We start from the raw sequence: 20,553 nt of genomic DNA on the forward strand, positions 1-20,553 counted from the left end.
CGACTCTGAGATGCAGATACATCCAGGTGGCTAGTCCCAAATAGGACGCAACGCGCATCAGACTGGATTCCACTGCTAGCCACTATCCATCTTTGTATAGACAATTGTTTTAACTTTTTATGACTAAATGAGAAAAAAAGTAAATATAATTTAGTTTATAAGCAAAGATGAATAGTGGCTAGCAGTGGAATCCAGTTTGATGCGCGTTTTTCGTCCTGATCAATTACAATCCTAAACGTCAATCGGAAGATTCGACCAAACACTACCAAGTGAATAGTTTAGATAAGAAAAAAAATTGTGTCTTTCTTAAAAATAGAAAAATTTTTTGTTTTTCTTTTTTTTAAAGATGTATAGCAACATATTTCAAAAGTTAACTTATACCATTTATGACAGTCGACAAAAAACGATAAACTTCAAAGGATATGGATACTAATAACAATAAATTTGTATAGAAAAAGACAACAAAAACAAAGAATAAATACATTAGACCATATATTATTTAAAGGGGTAATGAGTATTATATTACTTTCAAAATAGTTTAGCAATGTATTAATCATTGTTACAAAAAAAACATCCAACATACATATACACTGTCTATAATGAACTGAAGTTAATGACTTTACAAATTTATGTATTTACTATGTCTTAAAAATAGTAGTGAAACTGTTTATTTACTTAATTTCATTTTAGAAGGGATTTTGTGGAGATTTCAGTATTTTCATAGTTGAAATCATGAATCAATTGAAGCTAGACCACCATGGAAAACCTGGAAGTACTGGATGGCCATTTCACCCTATTGTGAGACTCCTCAGCAGTGCGTATCCATGATCCCGCCTCGCGAGATTCAAACTCAGGTATTACCAGTCTAGTGGAAAACAGTGATCAGTGATCGTCTGGAATCACTTGGAGACGGCAAATATATCCACATTAGCTAGTAGTCACGCCACAAAAATAATCAGTGAAAAACATAGAAATAGTAATTCTTCAGAGGATCTAACAATGTCATTATTTTGATAATTGTATAACTTGAACCAATATTTAGTGTGTGATCGAAATTGATTGGAGTAAAAACAGTAAAAGCTAGTGATTATTAAATGATTGCTTCTTTTCAGTTTGAAACTGTTCAACAGTAAGTACTAGTTACACAGATAAAACAGCATTTTCGATCTTCTAAGTTTTATAAATATAGAGTTGTGGAGATTGTTGAGTTTTAATTAAGTTCATGAATGGAACAATATAAGAATACTATCGAAAACCTGGATCACTGGACGACCATTCCATCCTACTATAGGACTCCTCAGTAGTATGCATCCACGATCCTGCATGCGGGACTTAAACCTAGGACCTTCGGTCTCGCACGCGAACGCTTATTCTGTAGACCGCTGAGCCGACATCCAATGGTTTTAATGTTTAACTTCAACAAATCCAGGATATTGAGCCACCGTTAACCGTTGTCTTTAGTCAGTAACTGTCTCATAACAGACACGGTTGTGTTGCACTGGTCACGGTTTCTCACTAGAACTCCAAGAAATTCACCTTGAAGCCAGTCACCAGTGATCGCATGATAATTAAACCGTTGTATGGCTAGCTGAATTGTCTAGAGGTTAAACGTTCACGTGTGAAACTCAAGTCTCTAAGTTCGAGCCCCACATGAAGGATCATGGATACTCACTGCTGGGGAGTCCCATACTAGGGCGAAACGACCTTCCAGATTTTCAATAATGTTCTAACATTGTTCCATTCTTGATATCAATCTAAACTTCCAAGCTTTATCCAAAAATAGCTAATAGCTTCGAAACAACTGTCTGATGGTCTATGCATTTATTTGGTATTGAAAATCACTTCTATTTTTTTACACAAAGGAAACATTTTTTTTAAAAAAAAAACTTTTTTTTTCTAATTTTACCTTCACAACAATGACAAATAAATAAGTAAATAGATAAATACCCAGTAATATGGGATATTAGTAAAACTCATTTTTCAAAATAATACATTCCATCTTTTTCTGTTGTTCTTGTTGTTGTCTTGTTCCCCCCACCACCACCAAATTATAATTTATATATGTACCTCATTTATATAAGTCTATTCGGAATGACTACTTCCACACATTGTATATTTGTAGTCTTACAAGAATGTATACAGTAAATATGTAATCGTTATTGAAAATAAACTAAAGGATAAACGATAATAGACTGTGTGAAACTATTGTTATTGACTTCATTTACATGAATCATCATCTGTCAATGTACAAACTAAGATTTGTTTACTTATCAATTATACAAGAATATATACAAACTATACATTGTTTTAAGTATTATTATTTGGGGGGGGGGTAAATAAAACTGTAAACTATACCCAACTTAAATCGTTATAATTTGTAAAATGTTTGAGGTATATCATTGATCCTGTAAATGAATATACTTTGTAAAACATAATAAAGGTTATCCATTGTGTACTTTAATCATATTGTAATATTATTTATCTATATTAATGATGTGGAAATGTATGAATAAGTAAATAGGCTAATATTTGTACACACATTTTTGATTGTTCGTCAGTAATTTTATTGAAATCATGAATAGATCAATGCTAGACGACTAGTGAAAACATGTGAGCACTGGATGGCTGTCTTGTCTTAGTGTGGGACTACTCAGCAGTGCCCATTTATGATTTTGCATGTGCGGAATAAAACCAAGAACCAGTCTCATATGCGAACACTTAACCTATAGACCACCGAGTTGAGATCTAACGGTGATAATGTTTGGTTTCAATCAATCCACACGATTACGCGACGAATCGGTCGTCTAGTGTTTACAGGTTCTCATTGGCGATCTAACACTGATCGGTTCGTGATTTTAATGAAACTCAATGATCTTCACAATCCCAGATTGATAATTTTATATTACTTACCTGTTTTATCATATTTCACAGAATTGGCATTCTATTATGCTATTTTAGTAGTGTGAATGTATGGTCTGATCGAAGATCGAACTGAGGGATTTCAGGTGTCTAATAAACACTTAACCCTTAAGCTACTGACCATACACGAACGAAACAGCTGTCCAGTGCTCCTTGGCTTTTAATGGTTATCTATCTAAGATCAGTCTATGATTTAAAGCTGAAGAGTCCCATATTAGAAGGAAACGACGATCCAGTGCTTCCAGGTTTTCCATACTGGTCTTTCTTAGACAGTATTTGTCACTAGTGTTGTTCTGTTTTTTTCAATTTCGTCTCTATCACTATTAAGAAAGTTTGCCTATTATATGATTAAACATTGAAAATAAACAGAAAAAGAAAAACTTCTTTTCATTAATTGACTCTTTGAATTGACATAAATGAATCCAGACTATTATTAATATATAATTATTACTTGATTATGTCATCTGTAAAATGAAAACTATTCAAATGAATATGAATAGACAAATAATATTAAACAATAAACAAAGACAATGGAGACAATTCAATTCTTGTCATGATTTCTTGAATTAGTATTTAAGATGAGACTATAATTTATGGACAACCTTAGAACAATGTTAGACGGACTTTAAGAGTGTCCACCTAATAACCAAGATCAAATAAGAGTTATAAACTTGTATAAGGAAATAGAATTATGATTAAAGTTAAACATCACGAACTGACATTAGCTATAATACCAAAACGCTATTTAGTCAAATGAATGAATGAATTTTGCGCCAAAATTCGTGACCAATTATCTTATACCTGATTGGTTCATCCATAAATTATAGTCTCCCCCTATTTAAAACAATGTATAATTTATAATGTAGCAGGGATATAATAAGTAATATCTGACGAGGGGGAGGGGAAAGCAAAACACAATGAGTTCTATTTCAATTTAGTTTATTTCATTTTCTTTTCCTTTTCATTGAAACTAATTCATCTTAATCAGTTTTTTCTCTATTATGGAAACAATATAAAGAATTTAAGAAATAATTGAGAAGGATATTATTCTTTTTTCTTTGGTAAATCACTTTCATGGCTTTGTGTTTTGTTTCGTTTTTTAAAATAAAATAAAATAATAGACAAATCAGATAAAAGATTGAACAATTGAATGAATAAACCATTGAACATTGAAACTATAGAGAATATAATTTTTAGAAGGCGGTTTTGTGAAGATTTTAGTAATTTTATATAGTTATGATCATGAATTAATTGAAGTTAGACCACCATGGAAAATCTGGTAGCACGGGGCCGAGGAGTCCCACAATAGAATGAAACGGTCGTTCAGTGCTTCCAGGTTTTCCATGGTAGTTTAGCTTTAATAGACTTATGATTTCAGCTAATATAAAATATAACTTTTAACATTTTCAATTAAAGTTTCAAATAGAATAATAAAACTGTAGTGATCAAGAACATGAGTAGAGACAATCGAATGTATTTAGGCACAAAATTATAGACAATCTCACTAAAATATGAGAACCATATCATAAATAGTTAATTTGCAAAACTATCAATCAATTGTCTTAACCTTCACCGTTCCTTCTGCAAATATCAGTCTAGCGTCTCCGATTATTATTGTTCATGCATTTTCATACCAATTGAGTTTCATTCCCATTCTTTCGTTATTTATCTTCTACTGAAATACATTCTCTGCCCGGCCATCGTTATGTACTACTTATGTGAATATAAATAACCCACACCACAAAAGCTTTTAAGTAACATTCTTACGAAAGTAAATTTTAAAATATTGATACATTAGGTTAAGGATATTAAAGCTGTTGTACTAGTTGGGTTGGATGATGTAATCAAGAAGTATTTATTGTCTTTTTGGGTATTATTAGACGACGAGAGTTTCATGATTATACCATTCCATTCAAACACTACAATTTCAATGTTGGATTTTGAATCCATGATACAGATTATGTGCTACAATAATTAAAGCTATATCGAGGCAATACACATATGGCACATATAGCCAATAATTGACTAATCAATTGTATTCCTAAACATCAATAGGAGAATATAAACAAACAATGTAAAGTGAATTTGCACTTCACCCCATTTCAAAAGCGAGTAGCTCTCAGGACTCAGAAACTAAGTGGATAACGTGATGGCGTTTGAAGCGAATGGCACTGGGTTCGAGTCCCAAAGTGAACATCAACTCTGAGATGCATGTACATCCAGCTGACAAGTCTCAAATGGGGCGAAACGCGCGTCAAACTGGATTCCACTGCTAGCCACTATCCATCTTTGCTTATAATCGATTTTAATAGTTGAGATCATGAATCAATTGAAGCTAGATCATCATGAATTCATGATCTCAACTATTAAAGTCATTATAATATCCACAAAAACCCCTTCTGATAAATTGATTTTATTTAAAATAATAAATACCAAGGGAACAAAATCTCATATTCTATATTCATCTAATAGTTATTATCTTAATTGTAATCGATTTATCCATCAATATAACAAATAACCATCATTATTCTTTTTAGGAAGATTCAAACACCACTACAGATGATTTTAAATAATAACCATATAAAAAGAAAACCCTTAAAATATCAAATGAATATACATGTTAATAGTTATGTTTTCCCTATAGAACAACATTTGTTACTCATAACTGATTTAATATAAAATCACCCCCACATGTCTCATCAGAAAAATCACTCATAATGAAAGAACAGAGTCATCAAAATGCATTATATATATTCTTTAGTGAAATAAGTATGAGGGGTCCCCAAATGCAATGGTACGGTGGAGAGTAGGGAAAGTCTACTCTCTCTCGCGCGCGCGTGAAATGCTCTCACACGGCTACGAGTATACAGCCTCCGTCAGAGAAGTCCTACTCGCTGCTTTCTCGTGGCGGGAGTATTGTTTACGAAATTGAGAGGACGAAAAGTGAATGTCCGGCGCTTCGATAGGGTTGGTGGATACGGAATGTCTACACAGGGGAGTTGTACAACCCTGATTTAAAACCAGTAGTGCACATGGGCTCCAGGATCCTGATGGAACAAATAACGTACGAACCAATTGTTGGTCACCGGCTACCATGGTACTGCATCTCCTTACGATGCTCCACTGCATTGTGGATCAGACCTTTAGGTTGGAGTCTCGAGGTGTGGCCCCCTAACGAAACCACCTGCTTCGGTCTGGGCAGCTGGGCAGTATCATAGCCCTCACACAATTAAATGAAATGACAGTTTTTTATGTGGCGCATATACATCTAGTGCCCTTTTGTACCAATATTTGTGCTTAAATAAATAAATAAATATACACTATAGCACTAATATATATAGTGGTTTTACAGTTGATACATCAGATAATGATGACTTTGTAAACAAAATAAAAACCCTTAACAGAAGTCAACGCGAAAAAAAAACACAAAAAGAAACCAAAATAAATTTGCATAATTCTATTTTACACTGTCATACTACTCATATATTCATGTAAGCGTATAGTGTAAATATTTAGTATAATGAGAATAGTTCATATACAAAATGTCATTTGAACTATTTCAATAAGAGAATATCATTTTAAAGATTTTGTTTTACTGATTAAAAATAATAATAACAAAATGGTGAAACATTGAAAACAAAATTTTTTTTTGTTCTCTTTTCTTTCTAACAGATGCTACATATGTTATTGAGATGTATTGATAAGGGACAGATTCAGGTATCCGTGTGTGTGTGTGTGTCTGTGTGTGTGTGTGTGTACTGATAAAATCAATGATGATGATGATTACTTACACTTGATATGTTTAGGTAAAACTACCTACATAGTTTTTAAAACCCCATCAGTAATAAGAGTAATATGCACCTATTTTATGAAGTACCATATGTTCCTTTATAGTTAAAAATTCTCTATGTATAAAATATACAAGATTGTAATAGAATACCTTGTTTATAAGTGTTTGATTTGCAATGTTTTTTAAACAATGATTAGTTGTTATTCATATTTGCGTGTATTTGTTTACAACTAGTCTTGATTGTATGAAGTCTCTTTTAGTCATGCTATATATTTGATATCTGAATTGTATAATGACTGATATATTATATAAAGAGACTGATAGGTCCTGGGTTCGAATCTTACGAGATGTGGTCATGGATGAGCACTGCTGAGGAGTCCCACAATAGGAAGAAACGACCTTCCAGTGCTTTCAGGTTTTCCATGGTGGTCTAGCTTCAATGAACTCATGATTTCAACTATTAAAATTACTAATATCTCCACAAAACAACCCTTTCTGATAATTGATTCATTCTTTTCTATAGAATAAGGAGTAAGGAAAATGTACGGAACATTGTGATAGTACTGCTTGTTTCTTTCCTCAATAATGAAATTCATTATATATTGTAAGCATTTTATATATGTGGGTAAGTACATGGAGTTGATAATTAAAACAAAGATACAGGAGAATTGATATCGGTCAATGAATGTTTGATAAAATGGTACTCTAGAAGTTTCAGCAGACCTTCCATATTTATGATAAAACTTTGCTTTATGAGGATGGAAACAGTGATAACAACAAGAATGACAAATGTATTTGTCGATTGACGTTTTTTAATTATTTTGATAGCACGATGTATTCATCAATTGGATCTTAATCTCATCAATCTCAAGAATATTATATATAATTAGTTTAGAGAGACTTGTGGAGATTTTTGCAGTTTTATAGCCTATATCACGGACTAATCCTGTCTAGAAAACCATCAAAAACCAGGAAGCAATGAACAGCTTTTTCGTCATAGTGTAGAATTTCATACTAATGATCACTTCTGTGGTTAATAAAGATTAACCTCGTGAGAAGGTGTGACTAGTGAAGTTCGACCATGTCTAACGTGAGTCAATCGAAGGCATTCCCACAATATCATAACTTCATTCAAGTTAGATATGGATATTACTAGATTTCAGCCCAGGTGTTTAGAGAAAAAGTGCTTGCAGTGACACCTAAGATGCTGGGCTCAATTCTATGTGATAGAATTTGAGTGAGCATGTCTGATAAACCCCATAATACAATAAAACAGTTATCCAATACTTTCTGGTTTTCAATATTTACCTAAGATCAGTTCTTTGAATAAACTATTTAAGCAAGAATTTTCGGAGATCAAAATTAATAATTATGAGGCAAAACGCTTCAGCATATTTTGAGTCGAATATTTCAAGGGAATACAGTCTGGAGTATCTGGTGATTAGAATAATTTATGGAGAAGATTGAGTTTTAATCGGTTCATGAAACGGCTACTTTACAGCTAATTCCTTATGAACAGATAATCATGGATGTACAATACTGAGGAGTCCCATACTAAGAAAAAACGACCGCTAAGTGCTTCCAGGTTTTATTTTATAATATCGATTGTCTATAACTGCTAAGATGTAGTGCGCAGAACATCGAGTCATTTAGGCCAGTGATTGTAGTACTGAGATTAGTTTGACATAATTATTCCGGAGTAAAAGATGAAACAAATACATTGATCACTGCTTAATGATGAATCAATATAAAGATCTCAATCCTACAAGAGATATTTCTAGTCTCAAATAACCTTATAGTAGTAATATCACGATGTGAGTTAAAAATTATTATGAAGAATCAGTACTTTTAAAATTCCATATGCGACAAGTATCAACCTGCAAGAAACCTAGGTTAAATAGGATTTTCTGTCGTTCACTTCAACCAAGAACACACATCAAAACTTAGTGCATAGAATGATGAGTCACTAAGAACATTAGGTATATTCCAGCTTGATCCACAGAATTCTATCAGTACTAATGACTAGAAAATGTGATATTTATTACTACTCAGTAATCAATCAGAATGACTATCTCATTTTCATAAGTGATAGATGTGAGGAAAAATAACTCATTTATAATCTCTATGACTGTAATATCAACTGACATAATTTTAATCTGAACATGGGGTGCCAGTTCATTGAACATATTAGACTTATCCTACTGACGACTATCAATTAGCATGAAATATAGATCTACAACTATCTACCGATTGCTTTCAATTATTTAATATAAACATTTTAATTTTAATAGTTGAGATCATGTATCAATTGAAGCTAGACCACTATGGAAAACCTGGAAGCACTGGACGGCCGTTTCGTTTTATTGTGGGACTTCTCAGCAGTGGGTATACACGATCCCGCCTCGGGAGAGTCGAACCCAGGACCTACCTGGAGTTCTATTGAGAAGCAGTGACGAGTGTACATCAACCAGGTCTGTTGTGAGATATTAACTCACTGAAAACAATTTCGTTGATCGGTTGAAGTTAGACAATAACACCGTTGGACGCCGACCGGCTCAGTGGTCTAGACGTTGAGTGTTCGCTCGCAAGACCGATAGGTCTTGGGTTCAAAGCTCGCCAGGTGGTATCGTGGACATGAACTGCTGAAGAGTCTCACAATAGAACGAAACGGCCGTTCAGTGCTTCCAGGTTTTCCATGGTTGTCTAGTTTCAATGGACTCATGATCTCAACTATTAAAAATACTATAATATCCACAAAAAACCCCTTCTAATTTAAATATTTTAAACAATCTGTTATTAATCTAAATTTTAAATTTATTATAAAGCTTAAGTATATGTAATGACTTAACTAAATGTATATATCCACAAAAGTTTCATTCGTTAGTACCATAGATATAATTTTCCAAAGAGAAAAATGAATAAATTACAAAATATATACATAAGTTTAATGGACATTCATTAACATTCCATAGTTTTAGTGCTTAGTTTCATGTTATACTGTGAATACATTTCATTTGTTCGTTTTTTTTGGGGGGGGGGGCGGTTCATTTTTCATTCATGCAACACCTAAATATATTTTTTACCAATGAACATAACAACAAATTAGTGTAAGGATATGTGAACATCATTTTTTTATTATTATTTATTTATGTATAATTAATAAGGTGGAGTAATTAATCCATTAACTCCTCCCTCTTCATCTTCATCACTCTCCCCTCTTGTTTTAAGACACTTTAGTTAATGTTACAATAGACTGATCAATAGATAGATAGATTAATTATCGCTTAGACACCATATTATCCATAAGTAGTGTATTGAGAGTTTCGATGGTGAAAACAACATAATTATGGATATATTGACCTTAATCCGTTAGGATTTTGTTGACGATCTCTTAAGTTTAGAAAATTATTTATGTTGATGAGAATAAACAAATATTTATTTATTTATTTGTATCCATTCTCATGCTCATTATCATCACATTGTGATGTTCCGGTCATAGTGATTATCACCATACATAATGGGTTGGTGTATGTTCTTTGTATTTATATACACCTGATAGAATGACACTAAGGTGGAGATTGAAAGATTAATTTGTTCAATATTATCACAGTTCGGAGTTCATTGTATTATTATCACTAATAATAGTAAAACTCTAAACTTATTAATGTTTTGATAGTTAAGATCATGAACCAATTGTAGCTAGACCACCATGGAAAACCTGGAAGCACTGGACGGTCGTTTCGTCCTATTGTGGGATTCCTCAGCAGTGTGCATCCACGATTCCAACTCGCGAGATTTGAACCGAAGACCTATCAGTCTCGCGCGCGAGCGCTTAACCACTAAACCACTGAAGAGTACCATAATAGGAAGAAACGACCGTCCAGTGCTTCCAGATTTTCTATTGTTGTCTCGCTTCAATTGATTCATGATCTCAACCATCAAAATTACTATAATATCCACAAAATCCTTTCTGATATTATTAATGTTTAACAAGAATATCAAATGTTGTTCAGGTGTTAACTGAATAAATGATTTTGTCTGTACGTATAATACAATAATATTACCCGTTCATTGAATAATAATTAATTTTATGTTTGTCTAGTCCTAAGCATTAATTGAATTCTATAGAAGAAGTCTTAACATGGCCACAATTTTAACTGACCTAACATCCCATATATTACGTTTTAATGCATGACGGTTATTGGAGGTAATTGGAAGAAAACCTTTTTTTGATCGAGTTTTCCCACAAATTTAGGTTCGTCAGCAAGTTATATCTGGAAATGTTCGAAAACTTATATTCTTCATGAAAGTTAGACACACATCAATAAGGTTTGAAGCTACAGATTATATCTCTCAGTTATTCGGGCATCAATTACCTCAAAACCTAAGTTAGATAGGACTTTCTACAGATTACTTTTGTTCTCCTAATATAAATGTTTCTAATATATTGTAACTAGAGATTTTCATGATCCATTTTGATCATATTTATTTCACTAAAATCAGCTCTTCATCGATCGCCTTCAATCAACTACCACTGCAGAAAGTACAATGTAATCTTGAATCTAATAAATTGATTATCTAATTTTAAAAAAAATTGATAGCTATAATTTGATCATTACTGAAAACTCAGTCAGGTAATGTAGAATCTGACAAACATATGGATTATTTCAGCAACACAGTGAGATAAAATCCTCAAGACAAATATCAGAGTAGTAGAAGTAATAACAGTGTTAGTGGTAGTAGAAAGCACTGAGCCCAGGCAACCATTGTATATATGCGTTTGAGGCGAAAGGCACTGGGTTCGAGTCCCATAGTAAACATCAACTCTAAGATGCAGGTACATCCAGCTGACGAGTCTCAAATAGGACGAAACGCGTGTCAAACTGGATTCCACTACTAGCCACTATCCATCTTTGCTTATTAACTATATGATTCTCAGATCTTATTAAGAGATTCTATATTTATTAGATTGTCCCGATTTGTGTTCTCTGAGAACAAAACTCCAATCAAAATCATCCACCTAAGCTACAAATCTTCTCCACCATCTACTTATTTTTCTTTATCAGAACTTCCTTTTTTAGATAAACAATGTCGATTAACTAGTACTGTTCTTGTTTATATATTAAAAAAATTAAAAAAAATGGAACATTAAACTTTGTTTGTTCAATCTGATAGGAATTAGGGGGGGGTGTTATTTTTTTTTAAATAAAAAAAAATAAAGCAATGAAGTTTATCTAGTTTATGAAAACCTAATTATTTTATAGTAGAGTGGTGTAGATAAAAGAATCACCATTATAGTAGACTAGCAGGATCAAATTGTTTACAATATATAAAATCAATTACATATACAGATATTGTACTCATTGACAAGTATAACACTTTGCTTTACCCTCCTATTTCACTTCAATCAATAGAGAAGGGAACAGCAAATTTAGAAATAATGTCGAAAAAACAAAAGAAGGATTATTCATGTTTCCTGTCTTATGATCAGCTTTAATATGTCAAAAGGATCAATTACTAACTATATTACTATTATTATTACTATTATTATTACTACTACTATTACTACTACGATTATTAAGGTTGATGTTCAAAATGGAAAGTTTTCAGTAGTATGTTTATTTAACTTTAGTTTTTTTCTTTTTAGTTTAATTGTTTACAAAATAATAAACATTTATGTTTATTGGATAAAGACAATAATAATAATAATGTTGATATGAATTGCAGTGTAGTGTAGTGTTATTTTGACAATAAACATTACGTTCAAAACCTTAGTTTTAAGCTACTTTTAAAATTCTAATAAAACCATATATATATACACGTCAAGATAGTCCTACTGTACGGAGCTGAAATATGGAGAACTACTAGAAAGTGTCATATTTATAAACAGTTGTCTACACAAAATACTCAGCATTCATTGGCCGGATACTATCAGCAACAGCCTTTGGTGGGAGAGAACAAACAAGCTTCCAGCTGACGAAGAAATTAGGAAAAGACGTTGGAAGTGGATTGGATATACGTTGAGGAAATCATCGAACTGCATCACGATGCAAGTGCTAACTTGGAATCCTGAAGGGAAGCAGAAAAGAGAAAGGCCAAAGAACACATCACATCGGGAAATAAGAGCCGATATGAAAAGGGTGGATAGCAACTGGAAAGAACTTGAAAGGACTGTCCAGGACGGGGGTTGGATGGAGAACGGCTGGAGGGCGGTCTATGTTCCTCCACGAGGGTTAACAGGCGTAAGCAGGTAATATGTACACAATTTATGTTAAATATTATATTGAGGTAGATACCTACTGAAGACAATCGAAGATGGTCGCTCAATATCGTAGATTGGTTGAAGTTAAATATTAAAACTTTTGGACATCAGCTTGGTGGTTTATAGGTTAAGTGTTTACGCGTGAGACCGAAGGTTCACGGTTTGAGTCACACATGCGGGATCATGGATGCATATTCCTAAAACTCCTCAGTAGCTAGGCTCATTAGCTACTTCCAACGCTTTTATTGTTTTATTAAAATCTTGCACACAGACGATTATTCCTGATTCATTTCACTGGCAATCATCAGTGATTGGAAACTTCATGAAACCATATGAATTCTGTATTTTCAACAACACACTAGGTCAATGGTTGTAAATCAGGGAACTATTTGACAGTTTATTTGACTTAGGATAAAACTCTACATCAGTACTTAGTCCAAACTACTGAATTTAATCTCAGTAATCTCGAGGTTTGATTCTGTGTGTAATTGTAAGTGCTACTGGATGAAGAGTCCCTGTAACTAAAGTAAATCATTTTCGAAGTATTCCTTAGTATTCAATGGTCGTCAATTATTAGATTAGACTATCTTCAAATTTTCACAATATTCACAAACCTCCTATTTTAATTAAGATGATGGATCTGTATAGATTTTTAGACTTTATAGTTTACATCATGAATTGACTTTAATTAATCAACCAGTAAAGTCTGAGGTACGTAACCGTCAATTGCATTGGAATACAGTTGCGGAATATACCAGGATTATGGCTTCTTTCAAAAATCAGATTAAACTGTTTATAATAATGTAACATGTGATTTTATTTAATCAGTTTGGTCGATTAAATTCCATTAATCAAGTTATTTACTTATTTATTTCATCACAGATCAATCTTAGTTAAAGTAAAAACAGAAACTACATAGTACTGAATAAATGTTTTATCCTAATAGGAGACTCTTTGGTAGTGAGTTTATATAATCCCATTACTAATCGAAATCAAAATTATGGAGCCTTGTAACAGAAACATATCCGTTTGGTGTTGTTTACTTGTATCTTCCCATTGTTATTTAGGACTGCAATTGATCAGTCTCTTGTTGGCATTGGTGCATCTTATGCGGACTGCCTCAATATTGCCTGAAGTCACAAGTTTTATAAGCAAAGATGGATAGTGGCTAGCTGTGGAATCCATTTTGACGCTCGTCAGTTGGATATACATGCACTCAAAGTTAATATTCACTCTGGGACTCGAACTTAGTACTGTTCGCTTCAAACGCCATAGAGTCATCCACCATATTGTATATTCGATAAACATGTGAAATTGAACTTTATCAGAAGGGGGTTTTGTGGAGATTTCGGTAATTTTATATAGCTGAGATCATGAGTCCCACAATAGGACGAAACGACCGTCCAGTGCTTTAAGGTTTTCCATGGTAGTCTAGCTTCAATTGACTCATGATCTCAACTATATAAAATTGAACTTTAGCTATGAACTTAACAGATGACAATAAGAAAGTAATTGAAACAGACACAAAAAGAAATACACCAATATCTGAAAATAGACATTCCCTTACTCATTAAAATCCTGTATGAGAAAATATAGTACACTAACATTATTATTGAACAGAAAAATGAGAGAGAGAAAAAAAAGTGAATTAAGCACGTATTACTACTGTAATTAATAATCTAAATTTATAAAAAGTGTTCACATTCAGTAAACATAAGTGAACAGCAACTACAACAACAACAATAACTTAACCATCTTAGCAACTAACTAACCAAATAAATAAACATGATTTCAAATTTTTTTTTTTTTGGTGTGTAAAATTTTAAAGGTCATGACCTTTAACAGCCTGATAGATTTTAAATTTGTATATAAATTTTAATTGTTAATCATAGTTATTACATTAATAGTAAATAGGTCAAAGAAGGAGGATATATATTCATGAGTTTATATTTATACATGTCTGTACGGAGGTTCACATATTTACATACGTCTAAGTGCTAGTGTAAACATCTAGCTAAGTGAAGAAATCATTTAAATCAAAACTTTCTGACAGATATTTTATCACTCACACACACACACACACACCTTCCCTCTCTCTGTTTCTAAATGTACAAAATCTTAATTATATGTGTGACAGTAAATGATCAATTATAAATTGATGAGTGAAAATACTTCAATAAAAATCATGAACCGATCAATGTTAGACCACTATGGAAAACCATAAAGAACTGAGGGGGGGGGCATTTCCTCCTAGTATGGAATCTTTCAGTATTACTTATCCATGACCCCACATTAGGGATTCAAACCCAGGACATTCGGTTTAGAGATATAGAGGTCAGTAGTCTCGAGGTTAGGAGTCCATGTGAGACCGAAATCCATTGGTTTCAATCCCACATGTGGGATCGTGGATGGATACTGCTGAGGAGTTCCATACTAGAATAAAACACCCTCCATTACTTTAAGGTTTTCCATGGTGGTCTAACATTGATCGGTTCATGATTTTAATGAAATCCAAAAATCTCCCCCAACTCCAATGAAGACGTAACAATTGTACTTCAATCTTCATTTTTACAAGTATATTACAAATTATTTTCTCTGCCAACTAAACCTATTGGTTAATCATAGTAATCTTTACTACTGATTAATTCTCAATGAGGTTATGAAGGTGCATTAACACTACAGAGTTCCATAATCTTCAGTACTTCCTAGTTTCAATGATTACTTAAACGAAGTCATTCAATGATATAAACCATCTGATTTAACAAACTCCTTACACTAATCTCTTCCCCATTCCACAATTTATCTTCATTAAAACTTATATTAATTTATTCATGCCAATAGAGACTGGTCAAATAAAGTCTTTATCAAACAACTAAATAAATCTAATCCACATAACCAATTTGATAGTTTTTAAGAAATTTAGACTTATAAATAGAGCTGTCAAGGTTATTTAGACTAAACTATGTCGATCGATTGTAAATTTGTTGCTAAGGATAATACTTGTAATCTATAATTGAAGGCATCAAGTGGGATAATTAATAAATAGTCTAGTTAGCATGTCAATTTTGGCGAACTAATGTTAGTACACATTTGTATAAAACCATATATTTTAGACAAATTATTGACTGAAAATGTGAAAAACGTTTCTAAGATTTCCGGATATCAAGAATATGTTTGTTTTTTTTGTTTTGATATTCTTTCCATCTCCATCTCCATATTGATCGAATTATTGGAAATAATTGCCGTATTATCAGAAAGGGGTTTTGTGGATATTATAGTAATTTAATTGTTGAGTTCATGAATCAATTGAAGCTAGACCACCATGGAAAACTTGGAAGCACTAGACGGCTGTTTTTGTCCTCATATAGGACTCCTCAGCAATGCGCATCCACGATCCCGCCTCGTATTATTCATGAGATAACTAAATTTAATTGAAAAAGAAATTAATTAAACTACTGCAGTTTAATTTGTCTTATAATTCAATTCTGTTGATAAATCAATCAAGAAAATGTAAGAATTAGGAACATGTCAGGTGGATGTACTAACGTCCTAATGTTTATGTTCCCCTTGTTACTGACACTAACATTATGATAACTGAAAATATAGAATTTTATAGATGATTATTTTCTGTCTCACATCAGCTGAAAGAACCTTTAAAAAAACAAGGAGTATTGAACAATTGTTTCAACTTCGTTAGAGACTCATTCCACATTTTGTCGGTGATCAAATCCAATAAATTTGAATTTTCGTTTTGACGAGCACTTTTCAGAATAGTGTAACAATCATTAATTATGATTGGTTATGATTGTCTTCATGTAAATGCAATATACTTATTGATGGATTTGAAGATCCAATGCTTGATCTCTGCCATAGTTGTACATATAAACTGTTCCAAACTTGTATGGTTAAATATGCATGAACACACACTTTTAAATCATTTCATTATTCGATTTGAAGTACTATCAAGTAAATTTACTTGTCAAACATCTATGTTATTAATGGATACATTACGTGATATACACTTTCAAAGAAAAGTACATTGTTTGATAGTAATATATCACGTCAAATAATGACAGATAATCGATAGGAAATCCTTAACCTTAGTAACTTTGAAGAATATTCATAAGATTTTAAATTGCATCACTCAATGTTTTAGTTATATGTAAAGAATAAGTAAAGAATGGCGTTTGTTAACTTTTATCAAAGTGAACTTATTCATTTACCATGAACTTGGGTATGAGACACAGTATAAGTGTGAAGGCTAGTGATACTGCTCAGTTGCTCAAACAAAAGTACCTGGAGTGAGATTCGAAGCTGAGACGTGATGGTTTTAAGTAGAACGCTACAACCAATAAGCCACCACTACTTAATGTAAAAATAGTTTTTTTAAGTTAAAATTGTTCTTTCAACAATACATCAATCTAAAGATAACTCTTTCACTGTGCTGTCTTTATACTTAAATTCATAAGAAACCGCAACCGTTTTGAAAATCCTCACATGACTACTTTCAAAGATTATCATCATCATAAAATTACTTCAATTTCACGCATCAAAACGTCGGTCTTGTTTGCTATATTTGGATCAAATATCCCCAAAGAATTAGTTTACAGAAAACGCCGCTTAATCTAGATTTCTTTATGCATAAAACCTATCAATAAAGTGTGTCTGTCATCTCTAGGATCTTGGTGCTTCGTAGAAGATTCGACCCCGTACCACCCAGGTTTCTAAATCTGAAAATTTATCAGCAATCTATTCAGACTCCAATTGATTATTTATGAAAAACACTACAGAAATTCAATGAAGGATTACCGAAAATGAGTAATATCCTAGATTGTTCAAGTCATAATGAGTGAATATTTCATTTAATCCATATGAATAGCTTATTTTCCATTGTTTAACTCAATATGGACATAAACCTAGATACAGAATGGTACATGTTATTAATGCTCACAAATATAAGTAGTATGTAGCAGCAGTCGGAAGTGAAATGCCTGTCAGAAGATTGAGATTTAATTGAAGAGAACAGAAACGGAAACAGCAACTTTAATATCAAAGAATCATGAAGCGTGTAAAGGACAACTGATGTGTAAATCATGTATTTAATGTAAAGCTTTCATTTGTTGATCAAGATACTCTGTAATCCCTCTTCACTACTGAAATACATAATGGTGTTAATGAGTATAAATGGATACGTTAGGAGTAAGTAAGTTGACAACTCCTGTAAACAGTGATTAAAAATTATATTATTTAAGAATTAGGCAAACTATATTAGAATAACGTCAATATATTATTGGAGAGGGGGTTTTGCGGAAATTGTAGTAATTCAATAGTTGAATTCGTGAGTCGATCAAAGCTAGACCACCATGGATAACCTGAAAGCACTGGACGGACGTTTTTGTCCTAGTATGGGACTTCTCAGCAGTGGACGGTAGCGCAATTTCGTAAATTGGTTAAAGTTAAGCATTAAAACCGTTGGATGCCGGCTCATTGATCTAGAAGCCAAGCGTTTGCGCGTGAGAGCAAATGTTCTGGGTTCCAATCCTGCTCGCAGGATCGTGGATGCGGACTGGTGAGGAGTCCCATACTACGACAAGACCGCCATTCAGTGGTTCCACGTTTTTCATGTTGGTCTAGCCTTAGTCGACTCATGAATTCAACTATTAAAGTAATACGATACATTGTGACTTATTCATAAAATTACTACCAAATATTACGTCGTACATATTTTTTACACTATATTGAAGATTATCATTTTCAATCACCAGGAGCTTATTAAGGAATATAAAATAAAATGTGAATCTAAATAATAACGAGTTCAGTAAATCAAACGACAAAACAACATAGATTCATAAAAGTACCTTGTATTTCATGCTAACAAACCTGATTTAATTATTGACTTGTCAATAAATCTGATTAAATAATCAAAAGCTATACATCTGAATGTGTATACACCGTGAGTTACAGTTCGACAATAGAAACATTGATATAAGCTAAAACAGAATCCTAAATTCCCTAATCAATTGTAAAGATGACCGGTATCGTCATCTTATAAACAATATTATCTTTTATAAGCAAAGATGAACAGTGGCTAGCAGTAGAATCCAGTTTGACGCGCGTTTCGCCCTATTTGGGACTCGTCAGCTGGATGTACCTGCATCTCAGAATTGATGTTCAATCTGGGACTCGAACCCAGTACCTTTCGCTTCAAACACCATCACTTTATGCACTTAGCTATTGAATCCTGATAGCCACCTGTTTGTGCAGTGAGGTGAAGTTTAAATTCACTTGGTATTATTTATTTGTATCCTCCCATTGTTATTTACGACTTCAATTGATCAGTCACTTGTTGGCATATGTGCATCCTGTGCGGACTGCCTCGATAATGCCTGAACTCACAAGCTTTATAAGCAAAGGTAATTGTTGAGTTAAGTGAAGACATGCAGACCGAGTGTATGACAAGTCGAGATCACTATCTACAGTAATCGTTCACGTGTATTTCTTACATACATTCAACATGTGTATTTTTTTCGTATTTGGCTAAAGTATCTAATTTTAAATGAATATGTGTTGGATTTTGAAGTTTTTGATATGGAAGTAAGAATATTTTACAATAACTTTCAAATGTTGAACTGATTTTAAAAGTTTCATATTTGGTTAATCATTAAGCATTTCGTTCACTTAGGATAACATCAACTTTGAGATGCAGGTACATCCAGCTGACGAGTCCCAAGTAGGACGAAACGCTCGTCAAACTGGATTCCACTGCTAGCCACTATTCATCTTTGCTTATAGTGCTTGTCAATTAAAGTTATATGGGGGCAATACGCACAGTATGCACATATGTCAATAAGAGACTGATCGATTGCAGTCCTAAACATCAATGAGAAGATACAAACAAAGAATACTAAGTGAATCTAGACTTCATCCCTTTGCACAAGCAAGTGGCTATCAGGACTCAGTAGCTTGTCAACATTATCACCGAATGATGGAACACGATAAGTAAGTAATAGTGCATTAAAAGTGATAACAACCGACCAGAAAATAGTACAGATTGTACGAAATATTAATTAGAAAAAGTGTACTCGAAGTTATCTCTACAGTAAATAAATTAATATTGACCAACAAAAACTGGGAAAATTGATGTTTTCCTTACGATGAGATTCCATAGATAACAATAAGTGGAATCTTTAAATCAATTTGTCAACCCTTATGGACTCGATTTGTGGAAACCAAGTTTTTTAGTTTTTTTTCTGTAAACTATTCAACCAAAAGAAGTGATTGTAAGCAAAGATGGATAGGGACTAACAGTGGAATATAAGACGCACGTTTCGTCCTGTTTGAGACTCGTCTGCTTGATGTGCCTGCATCCCGGAGTCGATGTTCACTCAGGAACATCAATGAGAAGATTTAAATAAACAATACGAAATGAATTTAAACCTCACCCTATTTCACAAGCCCGTGGCTACCGGGACTCAGTAGCTGAGTGGATAATGCGATGGCATTTGAAGCGTATAGTAACAGGTTCAAGTTCAGGGGTAAACATCAACTCTGGGATGCAGTTACACCCAGTCGTCCAGCTGAC

The 20,553-nt window shown here is 33.0% G+C and overlaps 1 non-coding gene across 1 annotated transcript; it reads right to left on the reverse strand.

Annotated features, from left to right (window-relative positions):
- Positions 1-19,140: 19,140 nt before the first annotated feature.
- Positions 19,141-19,212, reverse strand: Smp_tRNA_01598_Pseudo_TTG.1.1. The gene has a single exon. It is a non-coding gene (tRNA).
- Positions 19,213-20,553: the final 1,341 nt, after the last annotated feature.

This window comes from Schistosoma mansoni, chromosome 6, assembly GCF_000237925.1.
Source record: "Schistosoma mansoni strain Puerto Rico chromosome 6, complete genome".
NCBI lineage: Eukaryota > Metazoa > Platyhelminthes > Trematoda > Strigeidida > Schistosomatidae > Schistosoma > Schistosoma mansoni.